The sequence below is a fragment of the Ranitomeya variabilis genome, chromosome 7 (assembly GCF_051348905.1).
Source record: "Ranitomeya variabilis isolate aRanVar5 chromosome 7, aRanVar5.hap1, whole genome shotgun sequence".
Lineage (NCBI taxonomy): Eukaryota > Metazoa > Chordata > Amphibia > Anura > Dendrobatidae > Ranitomeya > Ranitomeya variabilis.
This window is the reverse complement of record NC_135238.1, coordinates 144,215,668-144,235,291: the sequence shown is the minus strand read 5'-3', so window position 1 is coordinate 144,235,291 and position 19,624 is coordinate 144,215,668.

The window sequence follows — 19,624 nt, the reverse complement described above, 5'->3', positions numbered from 1 at the left end:
GCTGTAGGCACTTTATAATTGGTTCCAGGGGTACACGGGCAGCAGTGGTCTGGCCAGTGGAGGACTAGTGGAAGGAGGGACCGCAGACAGGCTTCAAAGGCCTAACATAAAAAAATGGGCTGGCTGTAGGCACTTTATAATTGGTTCCAGGGGTACACGGGCAGCAGTGGTCTGGCCAGTGGAGGACTAGTGGAAGGAGGGACCGCAGACAGGCTTCAAAGGCCTAACATAAAAAAAAGGGCTGGCTGTAGGCACTTTATAATTGGTTCCAGGGGTACACGGGCAGCAGTGGTCTGGCCAGTGGAGGACTAGTGGAAGGAGGGACCGCAGACAGGCTTCAAAGGCCTAACATAAAAAAATGGGCTGGCTGTAGGCACTTTATAATTGGTTCCAGGGGTACATGGGCAGCAGTGGTCTGGCCAGTGGAGGACTAGTGGAAGGAGGGACCGCAGACAGGCTTCAAAGGCCTAACATAAAAAAAAGGGCTGGCTGTAGGCACTTTATAATTGGTTCCAGGGGTACACGGGCAGCAGTGGTCTGGCCAGTGGAGGACTAGTGGAAGGAGGGACCGCAGACAGGCTTCAAAGGCCTAACATAAAAAAATGGGCTGGCTGTAGGCACTTTATAATTGGTTCCAGGGGTACACGGGCAGCAGTGGTCTGGCCAGTGGAGGACTAGTGGAAGGAGGGACCGCAGACAGGCTTCAAAGGCCTAACATAAAAAAATGGGCTGGCTGTAGGCACTTTATAATTGGTTCCAGGGGTACACGGGCAGCAGTGGTCTGGCCAGTGGAGGACTAGTGGAAGGAGGGACCGCAGACAGGCTTCAAAGGCCTAACATAAAAAAATGGGCTGGCTGTAGGCACTTTATAATTGGTTCCAGGGGTACACGGGCAGCAGTGGTCTGGTCAGTGGAGGACTAGTGGAAGGAGGGACCGCAGACAGGCTTCAAAGGCCTAACATAAAAAAATGGGCTGGCTGTAGGCACTTTATAATTGGTTCCAGGGGTACACGGGCAGCAGTGGTCTGGCCAGTGGAGGACTAGTGGAAGGAGGGACCGCAGACAGGCTTCAAAGGCCTAACATAAAAAAATGGGCTGGCTGTAGGCACTTTATAATTGGTTCCAGGGGTACACGGGCAGCAGTGGTCTGGTCAGTGGAGGACTAGTGGAAGGAGGGACCGCAGACAGGCTTCAAAGGCCTAAAATAACAAACAATAGGCTCATGGCAGTTTTACAGCGGTTACATGGATACACGGGCAGCTTGGTGGTGAGTGGAGGAGTAGTGCAAGGAGTGTCTGTCCCAGTACTCCCAAAATATAAATAGATGTTAATGTCTCGCAAAACAACCAAAACAAAAAAAAAGGTGGCATACTTAGGTACAGGGGTGGGCTCATCTGCTGAGTTTCTGACATAGTAATTTGGCAGTAACTATTTAATGGTGCCAATATAGGACACAGACACAGACTACTTTAAGTTGCATCATAGATGTCTACAAATTTGTATTGTCAGTGCCAGACATTGAATGATGTCAGCGAATAGACTAAAGATTGGTGGAGCTGTGCGACATAATTTTGCATGTGGTAGAGCACATTTTGAGCTGGGGTAGGGGGGAACTCTCTAGAGGCCGGCGGGACCGCCCCAGGGCCCCTCATGTTACAACGGTGTGTCTGACGTTGGGTGCGCACCACCACCGCCAGAGACACTACATTGTACTATGAGGGACCCAGTAGCAATGCCGTCAACCAAAAGCGAGCACACCCACCTCTTCAGACAAACAGCAGTCTCACGGGTGCTTGCGCCAAGTCGCGATACCACGGCCCCGTGTGGGGAGTTTGGCCATTTAGGGAGGTGTAAACATGTCGTATGCTGTACAATCAGCTGCAGCAAATTAGACATTAGAAAAGTAATTCACAGGCAAGAGCCTTTCATAGGAAAGCTAGGTGTCGGCCGGGCAAGGTGGGGCAAAAGATTTCGAAATCCAGTTGTGGTTCATTTTAATGAATGTTAGATCGTCAACATTTTGGGTAGCCAGACGAGTCCTTTTTTCGGTTAATATTGAACCTGCAGCACTAAATACTCTTTCTGATAGGACACTTGCTGCCGGGCAAGCAAGCTCCTGCAATGCATATTCTGCCAATTCTGGCCAGGTGTCTAATTTGGAGGCCCAGTAATCAAATGGGAATGACGGTTGAGGGAGAACATCGATAAGGGATGAAAAATAGTTAGTAACCATACTGGACAAATGTTGTCTCCTGTCACTTTCAATTGATGCAGCAGTACCTGTCCTGTCTGCGGTCATAGCAAAATCACTCCACAACCTGGTCAGAAAACCCCTCTGTCCAACGCCACTTCTGATGTGTGCACCCCTAACACTCCTAGTCTGCTGCCCCCTGGAGCTCGTGTGAGAACGATCACGTGCGCTGTGTGCTGGGAATGCCTGAAGCAAACGGTCAACAAGAGTTGATTGTTTGGTTGCTAATATTAGTTCCAAGTTCTCATGTGGCATAATATTTTGCAATTTGCCTTTATAGCGTGGATCAAGGAGGCAGGCCAACCAGTAATCGTCATCGTTCATCATTTTCGTAATGCGTGTGTCCCTTTTTAGGATACGTAAGGCATAATCCGCCATGTGGGCCAAAGTTCCAGTTGTCAAATCTCCGGTTGTGATTGGTTGAGGGGCAGTTGCAGGCAAATCTACGTCACTTGTGTCCCTCAAAAAACCAGAACCCGGCCGTGACACGCAACCAATTTCCTGTGCCCCCGGGAAAGGTTCGGCATTAAAAATATACTCATCCCCATCATCCTCCTCGTCCTCCACCTCCTCTTCGCCCGCTACCTCGTCCTGTACACTGCCCTGACCAGACAATGGCTGACTGTCATCAAGGCTTTCCTCTTCCTCTGGTGCAGACGCCTGCTCCTTTATGTGCGTCAAACTTTGCATCAGCAGACGCATTAGGGGGATGCTCATGCTTATTACGGCGTTGTCTGCACTAACCAGCCGTGTGCATTCCTCAAAACACTGAAGGACTTGACACATGTCTTGTATCTTAGACCACTGCACACCTGACAACTCCATGTCTGCCATCCTACTGCCTGCCCGTGTATCCTCCCACAAATAAATAACAGCACGCCTCTGTTCGCACAGTCTCTGAAGCATGTGCAGTGTTGAGTTCCACCTTGTTGCAACGTCTATGATTAGGCGATGCTGGGGAAGGTTCAAAGACCGCTGATAGGTCTGCATACGGCTGGCGTGTACAGGCGAACGTCGGATATGTGAGCAAAGTGCACGCACTTTGAGGAGCAGGTCGGAGAACCCAGGATAAGTTTTCAATAAGCACTGCACCACCAGGTTTAAGGTGTGAGCCAGGCAAGGAATGTGTTTCAGTTGGGAAAGGGAGATGGCAGCCATGAAATTCCTTCCGTTATCACTCACTACCTTGCCTGCCTCAAGATCTACTGTGCCCAGCCACGACTGCGTTTCTTGTTGCAAGAACTCGGACAGAACTTCCGCGGTGTGTCTGTTGTCGCCCAAGCACTTCATAGCCAATACAGCCTGCTGACGCTTGGCAGTAGCTGGCCCATAATGGGACAACTGGTGTGCAACAGTGTCATCTGCCGATGGAGTGGTTGGCAGACTGCGTTCTGTGGAAGAGCTGTAGCATCTGCAGGAGGACGAGGAGGAGGAGGAGGAGGGGGTGCGAACGCCTACAGCCAACTGTTTCCTAGACCGTGGGCTAGGCACAACTGTCCCTAAATTGATGTCGCCTGTGGACCCTGCATCCACCACATTCACCCAGTGTGCCGTGATGGACACATAACGTCCCTGGCCATGCCTACTGGTCCATGCATCTGTAGTCAGGTGCACCTTTGTACTCACAGATTGCCTGAGTGCATGGACGATGCGCTGTTTAACATGCTGGTGCAGGGCTGGGATGGCTTTTCTGGAAAAAAAGTGTCGACTGGGTAGCTCGTATCGTGGTTCAGCGTACTCCATCAGGGCTTTGAAAGCTTCGCTTTCAACTAACCGGTAGGGCATCATCTCTAACGAGATTAGTCTAGCTATGTGGGCGTTAAAACCCTGTGTACGCGGATGCGAGGATAAGTACTTCCTTTTTCTAACCAGAGTCTCATGTAGGGTGAGCTGGACTGGAGAGCTGGAGATCGTGGAACTTTCGGGTGTGCCGGTGTACATGGCAGACTGAGAGACGGTTGGAGACGGTATTGTTTCCGCCGGTGCCCTAGATGCAATATTTCCTCCTACAAAACTGGTGGTTCCCTGACCCTGACTGCTTTTGGCTGGCAAAGAAACCTGCACAGATACTGCCGGTGGTGCAGAAAATGGTGGCCTTACAGTGACGGAAGGGATGTTGCGTTGCTGACTAGCTTCATTGGCCGAGGGTGCTACAACCTTGAGGGACGTTTGGTAGTTAGTCCAGGCTTGAAAATGCATGGTGGTTAAGTGTCTATGCATGCAACTAGTATTTAGACTTTTCAGATTCTGACCTCTGCTTAAGCTAGTTGAACATTTTTGACAGATGACTTTGCGCTGATCAGTTGGATGTTGTTTAAAAAAATGCCAGACTGCACTCTTCCTAGACTCGGATCCCTTTTCAGGGATTGCAGACTGAGCTTTAACCGGATGGCAACGCTGTGCTCCAACAGGTTTTGGCTTTGACACGCGTTTTGGGCCAGATACGGGCCCGGCAGATGGAACCTGTTGCGATGTTGATGCCTGCTGCGGCCCCTCCTCCACCTCCGCTTCTGAACTACTGCCGCCTGCACCCTGTTCCCCCAATGGCTGCCAATCGGGGTCAATAACTGGGTCATCTATTACCTCCTCTTCGAGCTCGTGTGCAACTTCGTCTGTGTCACTGTGTCGGTCGGTGGTATAGCGTTCGTGGCGGGGCAACATAGTCTCATCAGGGTCTGATTGTGGATCTGTACCCTGAGAGGGCAATGTGGTGGTCTGAGTCAAAGGAGCAGCATAGTACTCTGGCTGTGGCTGTGCATCAGTGCACTCCATGTCAGAATATACTTGTAATGGGCATGGCCTGTTAAATGTTTCACTTTCTAAGCCAGGGACGGTATGTGTAAAGAGCTCCATGGAGTGACCCGTTGTGTCGCCTGCTGCATCCTTCTCTCTTGTTGTAGTTTTTGCTGAGGAGGACAAGGAAGCGACTTGTCCCTGACCGTGAACATCCACAAGCGACGCGCTGCTTTTACATTTACCAGTTTCGGAAGAGGAGGCAAAAGAGCTAGAGGCTGAGTCTGCAATGTAAGCCAAAACTTGCTGTTGCTGCTCCGCCTTTAAAAGCGGTTTTCCTACTCCCAGAAAAGAGAGCGTTCGAGGCCTTGTGTAGCCTGACGACGAAACTGGCTCCACAGCTCCAGACTTAGGTGGAATATTTTTATCCCCACGACCACCTGATGCTCCACTACCACTACCATCATTACCAGCTGACAATGAACGCCCACGACGACCTCTTGCACCAGACTTCCTCATTGTTTTAAAATCTTAACCAAAGTAACTTTATTTGTTGCTGTCAAACAACTTACACGGTGAGCTATAACTTCAGTATGATTTCAATATCCCTTAACAGGTTGGTGAGACCACAAGGAAAATCAGGCACAATGTTACACACTCTGTTTTCTGTGGCACAAAATCACAGAGATGACACACACGCAGGACTGTCACTCAAGCACTAATGTCAATATTAATCTCCCACCTAATTTATTTATTTTTTTTCTCAGGGAGACTTTAGAAACCAAATAATATTAAAAAAAAAAAAAAAAAAAAAGGCTTTCTATGGCCCACAATTAGAGAGAGAGAGGTGGCACACCCAGGAGTCAAGCCTGGCACACAAGCTGAAAGGGCAATATTACTCTCCCACTGTTTTTTTATGTATTTTTTGTTTTTTAAGGGAGACTTTAGAAACCCAATAATATTTAAAAAAATAAATAAATAGGCTTTCTATGGCCCACTGAATGAGAGGGAGAGAGGTGGCACACCCAGGAGTCAAGCCTGGCACACAAGCTGAAAGGGCAATATTACTCTCCCACTGTTTTTTTATGTATTTTTTGTTTTTTAAGGGAGACTTTAGAAACCCAATAATATTTAAAAAAATAAATAAATAGGCTTTCTATGGCCCACTGAATGAGAGGGAGAGAGGTGGCACACCCAGGAGTCAAGACTGGCACACAAGCTGAAAGGGCAATATTACTCTCCCACTGTTTTTTTATGTTTTTTTTTTTTTTTAAGGGAGACTTTAGAAACCCAATAATATTTAAAAAAAAAAATAAATAGGCTTTCTATGGCCCACTGAATGAGAGGGAGAGAGGTGGCACACCCAGGAGTCAAGCCTGGCACACAAGCTGAAAGGGCAATATTACTCTCCCACTGTTTTTTTATGTATTTTTTGTTTTTTAAGGGAGACTTTAGAAACCCAATAATATTTTTAAAAAAAATAAATAGGCTTTCTATGGCCCACTGAATGAGAGTGAGAGAGGTGGCACACCCAGGAGTCAAGACTGGCACACAAGCTGAAAGGGCAATATTACTCTCCCACTGTTTTTTTATGTTTTTTTTTTTTTTCAGGGAGACTTTAGAAACCAAATAATATTAAAAAAACCAAAAAAAAAATAGCCTTTCTATGGCCCACTGAATGAGAGAGAGAGGTGGCACACCCAGGAGTCAAGACTGGCACACAAGCTGAAAGGGCAATATTACTCTCCCACTGTTTTTTTATGTATTTTTTGTTTTTTAAGGGAGACTTTAGAAACCCAATAATATTTAAAAAAAAAAAATAAATAGGCTTTCTATGGCCCACTGAATGAGAGGGAGAGAGGTGTCACACCCAGGAGTCAAGCCTGGCACACAAGCTGAAAGGGCAATATTACTCTCCCACTGTTTTTTTATGTATTTTTTGTTTTTTAAGGGAGACTTTAGAAACCCAATAATATTTGAAAAAAAAAAAATAGGCTTTCTATGGCCCACTGAATGAGAGGGAGAGAGGTGGCACACCCAGGAGTCAAGACTGGCACACAAGCTGAAAGGGCAATATTACTCTCCCACTGTTTTTTTTATGTTTTTTTTTTTTTTTCAGGGAGACTTTAGAAACCAAATAATATTAAAAAAACCAAAAAAAAAATAGCCTTTCTATGGCCCACTGAATGAGAGAGAGAGGTGGCACACCCAGGAGTCAAGACTGGCACACAAGCTGAAAGGGCAATATTACTCTCCCACTGTTTTTTTAGGTATTTTTTTTTTTTCAGGGAGACTTTAGAAACCAAATAATATTAAAAAAAAAAAAAAAAAAATAGGCTTTCTATAGCCCACTGAATGAGAGATAGCACACACAGCAGTGGCACACAAGCCCTGACTGAGGCCAATATTTTTCTCCCACTGATTGATGTAGTGTTTTTGTGTTGAGGTAGAATTTAGAACACAAATCACGGAAAAAATAAATAGGCTTTCTATGGCCCACTCAGTGAGAGATGGCACACACAGGGATGGCACTGTAGCAGAAATGCCAATCTTAATCTCCCACAAAAAAAAAAAAAAAAAAACAGGGACTGTCCTACAATTACTATCTCCCTGCAGTAATCTAAGCCAGGTATGGCAGGCAGCAATAGGAGTGGACTGATGCACAAATTAAATAAAAAGTGTGGACAAACAAAAAAGATAGCTGTGCAGAAAGGAAGGAACAAGAGGATATGTGCTTTGAAAAAAGCAGTTGGTTTCCACAGTGGTGTACACACAGCAATACAGCTATCACGGAGCCTTCTAGGGCAGCCCAATGAGCTACAGCGCTGAGGGGAAAAAAAAAAAAAAATAGCTTCCACAGTCCCTGCACACCGAAGGTGGTGTTGGACAGTGGAAATCGCTGCAGCACAAGCGGTTTGGTGGTTAGTGGACCCTGCCTAACGCTCTCCCTGCTTCTGACGAAGCAGCAGCAACCTGTCCCTAAGCTCAGATCAGCAGCAGTAAGATGGCGGTCGGCGGGAACGCCCCTTTATAGCCCCTGTGACGCCGCAGACAGCAAGCCAATCACTGCAATGCCCTTCTCTAAGATGGTGGGGACCAGGATCTATGTCATCACGCTGCCCACACTCTGCGTTCACCTTCATTGGCTGAGAAATGGCGCTTTTCGCGTCATTGAAACGCGACTTTGGCGCGAAAGTCGCGTACCGCATGGCCGACAAGCACAGGGGTCGGATCGGGTTTCATGAGACGCCGACTTAGCCAAAAGTCGGCGACTTTTGAAAATGATCGACCCGTTTCGCTCAACCCTAGTGTCAACTGGTTAGCTTGTAGCGTGGTACAGGGTAGTCCATCATGGCTTTATTAGTATTAAATAAAATATATAAATAGGCTCTATGAACTTTTAAATCGGTTACATGGATACACAGGCAGCATTGTGGTCAGTGGAGGAATATTGCAAGGAGGGACAGCAGACAGGCTAATGAAGGCCTAAAATAACAAAAATTAGTCTCAAGGCAGTTTTAAATCGGTTACATGGATACACAGGCAGCATTGTGGTCAGTGGAGGAGTATTGCAAGGAGGGACAGCAGACAGGCTAATGAAGGCCTAAAATAACAAAAATTAGTCTCAAGGCAGTTTTAAATCGGTTACATGGATACACAGGCAGCATTGTGGTCAGTGGAGGAGTATTGCAAGGAGGGACAGCAGACAGGCTAATGAAGGCCTAAAATAACAAAAATTAGTCTCAAGGCAGTTTTAAATCAGTTACATGGATACACAGGCAGCATTGTGGTCAGTGGAGGAGTATTGCAAGGAGGGACAGCAGACAGGCTAATGAAGGCCTAAAATAACAAAAATTAGTCTCAAGGCAGTTTTAAATCGGTTACTTGGATACACAGGCAGCATTGTGGTCAGTGGAGGAGTATTGCAAGGAGGGACAGCAGACAGGCTAATGAATGCCTAAAATAACAAAAATTAGTCTCAAGGCAGTTTTAAATCGGTTACATGGATACACAGGCAGCATTGTGGTCAGTGGAGGAGTATTGCAAGGGGGGACCGCAGACAGGCTAATGAAGGCCCGCAGACAGGCTAATGAAGGCCCGCAGACAGGCTAATGAAGGCCTAAAATAACAAAAATTAGTCTCAAGGCAGTTTTAAATCGGTTACATGGTGTTATGACCCCAATGGCGAGGGTCTCAGAGGAACGTGTAAGTCTGCAGAATACAAAAATCCAGCTCATAGGGCAGTGGTAACTGGGTTGACCATATACTGTTATGACCCCAATGGCGAGGGTCTCAGAGGAACGTGGAAGTCTGCAGAATACAAAAATCCAGCTCATAGGGCAGTGGTAACTGGGTTGACCATATATCTACTCCTAACGCCAACACTAGAAGTAGCCGGGGATCATTCCTACGTTGATTCTAGATGACACGCGCCAGCCGGAGAATCTAGCTACCCCTAGTAGAGGAAAACAAAGACCTTTCTTGCCTCCAGAGAAGGGGACCCCAAAGCTGGATAGAAGCCCCCCACAAATAATGACGGTGAGGTAAGAGGAAATGACAAACACAGAAATGAACCAGGTTTAGCACAGAGAGGCCCGCTTACTGATAGCAGAATAAAGAAAGGTAACTTATATGGTCAACAAAAACCCTATCAAAATCCACACTGGAAATTCAAGAACCCCCGAACCGTCTAACGGTCCGGGGGGAGAACACCAGCCCCCTAGAGCTTCCAGCAAAGGTCAGGATATAGATTTGGAACAAGCTGGACAAAAATACAAAACCAAAACAAATAGCAAAAAGCAAAAGGCAGACTTAGCTGATATAACTGGAACCAGGATCAGTAGACAAGAGCACAGCAGACTAGCTCTGATAACTACGTTGCCAGGCATTGAACTGAAGGTCCAGGGAGCTTATATAGCAACACCCCTAACTAACGACCCAGGTGCGGATAAAAGGAATGACAGAAAAACCAGAGTCAAAAAACTAGTAACCACTAGAGGGAGCAAAAAGCAAATTCACAACAGTACCCCCCCCTTAGTGAGGGGTCACCGAACCCTCACCACGACCACCAGGGCGATCAGGATGAGCGGCATGAAAGGCACGAACTAAATCGGCCGCATGAACATCAGAGGCGACCACCCAGGAATTATCCTCCTGACCATAGCCCTTCCACTTGACCAGGTACTGAAGCCTCCGCCTGGAGAGGCGAGAATCCAAGATCTTCTCCACCACGTACTCCAACTCGCCCTCAACCAACACCGGAGCAGGAGGCTCAGCAGAAGGAACTACAGGCACAATGTACCGCCGCAACAAGGACCTATGAAATACATTGTGAATAGCAAACGACACAGGAAGATCCAGACGAAAAGATACAGGATTAAGGATTTCCAATATCTTGTAAGGCCCAATAAAACGAGGTTTAAATTTGGGAGAGGAGACCTTCATAGGAACAAAGCGGGAAGAAAGCCATACCAAATCCCCAACGCGTAGTCGGGGACCCACACCGCGACGGCGGTTGGCAAAGCGCTGAGCCTTCTCCTGTGACAACTTCAAGTTGTCCACCACATGATTCCAGATCTGCTGCAACCTATCCACCACAGAATCCACCCCAGGACAGTCAGAAGGCTCCACATGACCCGAAGAAAAGCGAGGATGGAAACCAGAGTTGCAGAAAAAAGGCGAAACCAAGGTGGCGGAACTAGCCCGATTATTAAGGGCAAACTCAGCCAACGGCAAGAATGTCACCCAATCGTCCTGATCAGCAGAGACAAAACACCTTAAATAAGCCTCCAAAGTCTGATTGGTTCGCTCCGTCTGTCCATTAGTCTGAGGATGGAAAGCAGACGAAAACGACAAATCAATGCCCATCCTACTACAAAAGGATAGCCAGAACCTGGAAACGAACTGGGATCCTCTGTCTGACACAATATTCTCAGGGATGCCGTGCAAACGAACCACGTTCTGGAAAAACACAGGAACCAGATCGGAAGAGGAAGGCAGCTTAGGCAAAGGAACCAAATGGACCATCTTGGAGAAGCGATCACATATCACCCAGATAACGGACATGCCCTGAGATAGCGGAAGATCAGAAATGAAATCCATGGAGATATGTGTCCAAGGTCTCTTCGGGACAGGCAAGGGCAAGAGCAAACCGCTGGCACGAGAACAGCAAGGCTTAGCTCGAGCACAAGTCCCACAGGACTGCACAAATGACCGCACATCCCTTGACAAGGAAGGCCACCAAAAGGACCTGGCCACCAGATCTCTGGTGCCAAAAATTCCCGGGTGACCTGCCAACACCGAGGAATGAACCTCGGAAATGACTCTGCTGGTCCACTTATCCGGGACAAACAGTCTGTCAGGTGGACAAGACTCAGGCCTATCAGCCTGAAATCTCTGCAACACACGTCGCAGATCCGGAGAAATAGCTGACAAGATAACTCCATCTTTAAGAATACCAACAGGATCAGTGACTCCAGGAGCATCAGGCACAAAGCTCCTAGAAAGAGCATCGGCCTTCACATTCTTTGAACCTGGTAAATACGAGACAACAAAATCAAAGCGGGAGAAAAACAATGACCAGCGGGCCTGTCTCGGATTAAGGCGTTTAGCAGACTCGAGATACATCAGATTTTTGTGATCAGTCAAGACCACCACACGATGCTTAGCACCCTCGAGCCAATGACGCCACTCCTCAAATGCCCATTTCATGGCCAACAACTCCCGATTGCCCACATCATAATTTCGCTCGGCAGGCGAAAACTTCCTAGAGAAAAAGGCACAAGGTTTCATAACAGAGCAACCAGGGCCTCTCTGCGACAAAACGGCCCCTGCCCCAATCTCCGAAGCATCCACCTCAACCTGAAAGGGAAGTGAGACGTCAGGCTGGCACAAAACAGGCGCCGAAGTAAACCGGCGTTTCAACTCCTGGAAAGCCTCCACGGCAGCAGGAGCCCAGTTAGCTACATCGGAGCCCTTCTTGGTCATATCCGTCAAAGGTTTCACAATGCTAGAAAAATTAGCGATAAAACGACGGTAGAAGTTAGCGAAGCCCAAGAACTTCTGAAGACTCTTAACTGACGAGGGCTGAGTCCAATCAAGAATAGCTCGGACCTTGACTGGGTCCATCTCCACAGCAGAAGGGGAAAAAATGAACCCCAAAAAGGGAACCTTCTGTACACCAAAGAGACACTTTGAGCCCTTGACAAACAAAGAATTTTCACGCAAAATTTTAAAGACCAACCTGACCTGCTCCACATGCGAATCCCAATTATCAGAAAAAACCAAAATATCATCCAGATAAACAATCAAAAATTTATCCAGATACTTCCGGAAAATGTCATGCATAAAGGACTGAAAAACTGAAGGCGCATTGGAGAGCCCAAAAGGCATCACTAAGTACTCAAAATGACCTTCGGGCGTATTGAATGCGGTTTTCCATTCATCACCTTGCTTAATGCGCACAAGGTTGTACGCACCACGAAGGTCTATCTTGGTGAACCACTTGGCACCCTTAATCCGGGCAAACAAGTCAGACAACAGCGGTAAAGGATACTGAAATTTGACAGTGATCTTATTCAAAAGCCGATAATCAATACAAGGTCTCAAAGATCCGTCCTTTTTTGCCACAAAAAAGAATCCCGCACCAAGAGGGGAAGAAGACGGACGAATATGTCCTTTCTCCAGAGACTCCTTGATATATGAACGCATAGCGGTATGTTCAGGTACCGACAGATTAAACAGTCTTCCCTTAGGAAATTTACTGCCCGGGATCAAATCTATAGCACAGTCACAGTCCCTATGAGGAGGCAGTGCACTGGACTCAGACTCACTGAAGACATCCTGATAATCAGACAAATACTCCGGAACTTCCGAAGGCGTAGAAGAAGCAATAGACACAGGCAGGGAATCCCCATGAATACCACGACAGCCCCAACTTGAGACTGACATAGCCTTCCAGTCCAGGACTGGATTATGGGTCTGTAACCATGGCAGCCCTAAAACAACCAAATCATGCATTTTATGTAAAACCAGGAAACGTATCACCTCGCGGTGTTCAGGAGTCATGCACATGGTAACCTGTGTCCAATACTGCGGTTTATTTGCTGCCAATGGTGTAGCATCAATACCCCTAAGAGGAATAGGATTTTCTAATGGTTCAAGAGTAAAACCACAGCGCCAACACCGAAGTAGCCGGGGATCATTCCTACGTTGATTCTAGATGACACGCGCCAGCCGGAGAATCTAGCTACCCCTAGTAGAGGAAAACAAAGACCTTTCTTGCCTCCAGAGAAGGGGACCCCAAAGCTGGATAGAAGCCCCCCACAAATAATGACGGTGAGGTAAGAGGAAATGACAAACACAGAAATGAACCAGGTTTAGCACAGAGAGGCCCGCTTACTGATAGCAGAATAAAGAAAGGTAACTTATATGGTCAACAAAAACCCTATCAAAATCCACACTGGAAATTCAAGAACCCCCGAACCGTCTAACGGTCCGGGGGGAGAACACCAGCCCCCTAGAGCTTCCAGCAAAGGTCAGGATATAGATTTGGAACAAGCTGGACAAAAATACAAAACCAAAACAAATAGCAAAAAGCAAAAGGCAGACTTAGCTGATATAACTGGAACCAGGATCAGTAGACAAGAGCACAGCAGACTAGCTCTGATAACTACGTTGCCAGGCATTGAACTGAAGGTCCAGGGAGCTTATATAGCAACACCCCTAACTAACGACCCAGGTGCGGATAAAAGGAATGACAGAAAAACCAGAGTCAAAAAACTAGTAACCACTAGAGGGAGCAAAAAGCAAATTCACAACACATGGATACACAGGCAGCATTGTGGTCAGTGGAGGAGTATTGCAAGGAGGGACAGCAGACAGGCTAATGAAGGCCTAAAATAACAAAAATTAGTCTCAAGGCAGTTTTAAATCGGTTACATGGATACACAGGCTGCATTGTGGTCAGTGGAGGAGTATTGCAAGAGGGACCGCAGACAGGCTAATGAAGGCCCGCAGACAGGCTAACGAAGGCCTAAAATAACAAAAATTAGGCCCATGGCAGTTTTAAATCGGTTACATGGATACACAGGCAGCATTGTGGTCAGCGGAGGAGGATTGCAAGGAGTGTCTGACACAGTTAGTACTCACAAAAAATAAATAGATGTTAATGTCTCGCAAAACAACAAAAAAAAAAGTGTGGCATACTTAGGTACAGGGGTGGGCTCATCTGCTGAGTTTCTGACAAAGTAATTTGGCAGTAAGTATTTACTGGTGTCAATATAGGACACTGACCCAGACTACTTTAACTAGCATCATAGATGTCAACAAATTGGTATTGTCCGTGCCAGGCATTGAATGATGTCAGCGCATAGACTAAACATTGGTGGAGCTGAGTGAGATAATTTTGCACGTGGTAGAGCACAGTTTGAGCTGGGGGGGGGAACTCTCTTGTGGCCGGCGGTACCGTCCCAGGGCCCCTCATGTTACAATGGTGTGCCTGATGTTGGGTGTGCACCACCACCGCCAGAGACACTTCATTGTACTATGAGGGACCCAGTGGCAGTGCCGTCGACCAAAAGCGGGCACACCCACTTCTTCAGACAAACAGCACTGTAACGGGTGCTTGCACCAAGTGGCGAGACCGCGGCCCCATGGGGGGAATTTTCCCATTGTGGGAGGTGTAAACATGTCGTATGCTGGACAAACAGCTGCTGCAAATTAAGAGATTGGAACACTCAGTAAGACCAGTCCACAAGCAAGACCTTTTTATAGGAAAGCTAGGTGTCAGCCGGGAAAGGTGGGGCAAAATAATTTGAAATCCAGGAGTGGTTCATTTTAATGAAGGTGAGATCATCCACATTTTGGGTAGCCAGACGAGTCCTTTTTTCGGTTAATATTGAACCAGCAGCATTGAATACTCTTTCTGATAGCACACTAGCTGCTGGGCAAGCAAGCTCCTGCAATGCATATTCTGCCAATTCAGGCCAGGTGTCTAATTTGGATGCCCAGTAATCAAATGGGAATGACGGTTGAGGGAGAACATCGATAAGGGATGAAAAATAGTTAGTAACCATACTGGACAAATGTTGTCTCCTGTCACTTTGAATAGATGCTAGAGTACCTGTCCTGTCTGCGGTCATTGCGAAATCACTCCACAACCTGGTCAGAAAACCCCTCTGTCCAACGCCACTTCTGATTTGTGCACCTCTAACACCTCTGCCCTGTAGCCCCCTGCAGCTCGTGTGAGAACCATCACCGGTGCTGTGTGCTGGGAATGCCTGAATCAAACGGTCTACAAGAGTTGCTTGTTTGGTTGCTAATATTTGTTCTAGGTTCTCATGTGGCATTATATTTTGCAATTTGCCTTTATAGCGAGGGTCAAGGATGCAGGCCAACCAGTAATCGTCATCGCTCATCATTTTAATAATGCGTGGGTCCCTTTTGAGGATACGTAAGGCATAATCCGCCTTGTGGGCCAAAGTTCCAGTTGTCAAATCTGCGGTTGTGCTGGTTTGAGGGGCAGTTACAGGCAAATCTACGTCACTTGTCTCCCTTAAAAAAACAGAACCCGGCCTTGCAACGCCACTAATTTCTGTTGGCCCAGGAGAAGCTTCCTCATTAAAAAAGTACTCATCCCCATCATCCTCCTCGTCCTCCTCCTCCTCTTCACCCGCTACCGCGTCCTCTACACGGCCCTGACCAAACAATGGCTGACTGTCATCAAGGCTTTCCTCTTCCTCGGCTGCAGACGCCTGCTCCTTTATGTGCGTCAAACTTTGCATCAGCAGATGCATTAGGGGGATGCTCATGCTTATTATGGCGTTGTCTGCACTAACCAGCCGTGTGCATTCCTCAAAACACTGAAGGACTTGACACAGGTCTTGTAGCTTCGACCACTGCACACCTGTCAACTCCATGTCTGCCATCCAACTGCCTGCCCGTGTATCCTCCCACAAATACATAACAGCACGCCTCTGTTTGCCTCTGTCTCTGAAGCATGTGCAGTGTGGAGTTCCACCTTGTTGCAACGTCGATGATTAGGCGATGCTGAGGAAGGTTCAAAGAACGCTGATAGTTCTGCATACGGCTGGAGTGTACGGGCGAACGGCGGATATGCGAGCAAAGTCTGCGCACTTTGAGGAGCAGGTCGGGTAACCCCGGATAACTTTTCAGGAAGCACTGCACCACCAGGTTTAAGGTGTGAGCCAGGCAAGGAATGTGTTTCAGTTGGGAAAGGGCTATGGCAGCCATGAAATTCCTTCCGTTATCACTCACTACCTTGCCTGCCTCAAGATGTACAGTGCCCAGCCATGACTGAGTTTCTTTCTGCAAGAACTCCGACAGAACTTCCGCGGTGTGTCTGTTGTCGCCCAAACACTTCAATGCCAATACAGCCTGCTGACGCTTGCCACTAGCTGTCCCATAATGGCACACCTGGTGTGCAACAGTGGCAGCTGCGGATGGAGTGGATGTGCGACTGCGGTCTGTGGACGAGCTCTCGCTTATGCAGGAGGAGGAAGAGGAGGAGGGGGGGCGAACGCCTACAGCCAACTCTTTCCTTGACCATGGGCTAGGCAGAACTGTCCCAATATTGCTGTCCCCTTTGGACCCTGCATCCACCACATTCACCCAGTGTGCCGTGATGGACACGTAACGTCCCTGGCCATGCCTACTGGTCCATGCATCTGTTGTCAGGTGCACCTTTGTAGTCACAGACTGCCTGAGTGCATGGACGATGCGGTCTTTAACATGCTGTTGGAGGGCTGGGATGGCTTTTCTAGAAAAGAAGTGTCGACTGGGTAGCTCGTAGCGTGGTACAGCGTAGTCCATCAGCGCTTTAAAAGCTTCGCTTTCAACTAACCGGTAGGGCATCATCTCTAATGAGATTAGTCTAGCAATGTGGGCGTTCAAACCCTGTGTACGCGGATGCGAGGATGAGTACTTCCTTTTCTTAACAAGAGTCTCATGTAGGGTGAGCTGGACTGGAGAGCTGGAGATCATGGAACTAGCGGTGGTGCCGGTGGACATGGGTGAGTGAGAGAGGGTTGGAGATGGTATTCTTGCCGGTGCCCTACATGCAGTGTTTCCTACTGCAAACCTGGTGATTCCCTGACTGCTTTGGCCTGGCGACGAAAGCTGCACAGATACTGCAGGTGGTGCGGGAAATGGTGGGTTGACAGTGAGGGAAGGGATGTAGCGTTGCTGACTAGCTTCATTGGCCGAGGGTGCTGCAACCTTTAGGGACGTTTGGTAGTTAGTCCAGGCTTGCAAATGCATGGTGGATAAGTGTCTATGCATGCAACTTGTATTTAGACTTTTAAGATTCTGACCTCTGCTTAAGGTAGTTGAACATTTTTGACAGATGACTTTGCGCTGATCATTTGGATGTTGTTTAAAAAAATGCCAGACTGCACTCTTTCTACTATCGGATACCTTTTCAGGCATTGCAGACTGAGCTTCTTTAACCGGATGGCCACGCTGTCCTCCAACTGGTTTTGGTTTTGCCACGCGTTTTTTGCCAGATACGGGCCCGGCAGATGGAACCTGTTGTGATGTTGATGCCTGCTGCGGCTCCTCCTCCGCTTCAGAACTACTGCCGCCTGCACCCTGTTCCCCCAATGGCTGCCAATCGGGGTCAACAACTGGGTCATCTATGACCTCCTCTTCTATGTCGTGTGCAACTTCGTCTGTGTCACCGTGTAAGCCGGTGGTATTGCGTTCGTGACGGGGCTCCATAGTCTCCGCTGGGTTTGATTCTGCCTCAGTACACTGCGAGGGCAATGTTCTGGTCTGAGTCAAAGGAACAGCATAGTAATCTGGCTGTGGCTGTGCATCTGTGCACTCCATGTCCGATTCAACTTCGAAGGGGCATGGCATGTTAACTGTTTCACTGTCTAACCCAGGAACGGTATGTGTAAAGAGCTCCATGGAGTAACCTGTTCTGTCGACTGACGCATCCTTCACTGTTGTTCTGGGTGAAGGACACAAGGAAGCGACTTGTTCCTGACCGGGAGCATCCACTGACGATGCACTGCTCTGACATTTTGCACTTTCCGAGGAGGAGGCGAAAGAGCTAGAGGCAGAGTCAGCAATGAAAGCCAATACTTGTTCCTCCTGCTCCGGCTTCAAAAGTGGTTTTCCTACTCCCAGAAAAGAGAGCGTTCGAGGCCTTGTGTAGCCAGACAACGAACCTGGCTCAACAACTCGAGACTTAGGTGCTGTACTGCTTTTACCACGACCACCTGATGCTCCACCACCACTACCATCATTACCAGCTGACAATGACCGCCCACGGCCATGACCTCTTCCACTAGACTTCCTCATTGTTTGCAAAACGTAACCAAAGTAACGGTATTTGTTACTGTAAAACAACTTATAAGGTGAACTCAAACTTCTGTTGGATTTATATATACCTTTATAGGTGCCTGACACTGAAAGGAAAATCAGGCCCAATGTTAAACACTAGGTTTTCTGTGCCCCAATAATTTGAGACAGATGGCACACACAGGACCAGCACTCAAGCAGAAATGCCAATCTTAATCTCCCACTATTTTTTTTTTTATGGGAGAATGTAAAAAAAAAGAAAAAAAAGAACAATATTACACACTAGGTTTTCGGTGGCACACAATGATAGACAGATGCCACACACAGGACTGGCACAGAGGTAGACTTGCCAATCTTTATCTCCCACTATTTTTTTTTTTTAAAAGGGAGAATTTATAAAAAAAAAAAAAAAAAGCCCAGTATTACACAGTGGTTTTCGGTGGCACACAATGAGAGACAGATACCACACACAGCAATGGCACAGAGGCAGACTTGCCAATCTTTATCTCCCACTAATTATTTTTTTTTTTACAGGGAGAATTTACCCACAAAAAAAAATGGCCAAGTATTACACAGTGGTTTTCGGTGGCACTCAATGAGAGACAGATGCCACACACAGGACTGGCACAGAGGCAGACTTGCCAATCTTTATCTCCCACTATTTTTTTTTTAAAAGGGAGAATTTACCCAAAAAAATAAATGGCCCAGTATTACACAGTGGTTTTCAGTGGCACACAATGAGAGACAGATGCCACACACAGCAATGGCACAGAGGCAGACTTGCCAATCTTTATCTCCCATTAATTATTTTTTTGAAAAGGGAGAATTTAGAAAAAAAAAAGCCCAGTATTACACAGTGATTTTCGGTGGCACACAATGAGAGACAGATGCCACACACAGGACTGGCACAGAGGCAGACTTGCCAATCTTTATCTCCCACTAATTATTTTTTTTTTACAGGGAGAATTTACCCCCCCCAAAAAAATGGCCCAGTATTGCACAGTGGTTTTCGGTGGCACACAATGAAAGACAGATGCCACACACAGGACTGGCACAGAAGCAGACTTGCCAATCTTTATCTCCCACTAATTATTATTTTTTTTACAGGGAGAATTTACCCCCCCCCAAAAAAATGGCCAAGTATTACACAGTGGTTTTCGGTGGCACACAATGAGAGACAGATGCCACACACAGGACTGGCACAGCGGCAGACTTGCCAATCTTTATCTCCCACTAATTATTATTTTTTTTAAATGGAGAATTTAGAAAAAAAAAAAAAAAAGCCCAGTATTACACAGTGGTTTTCGGTGGCAC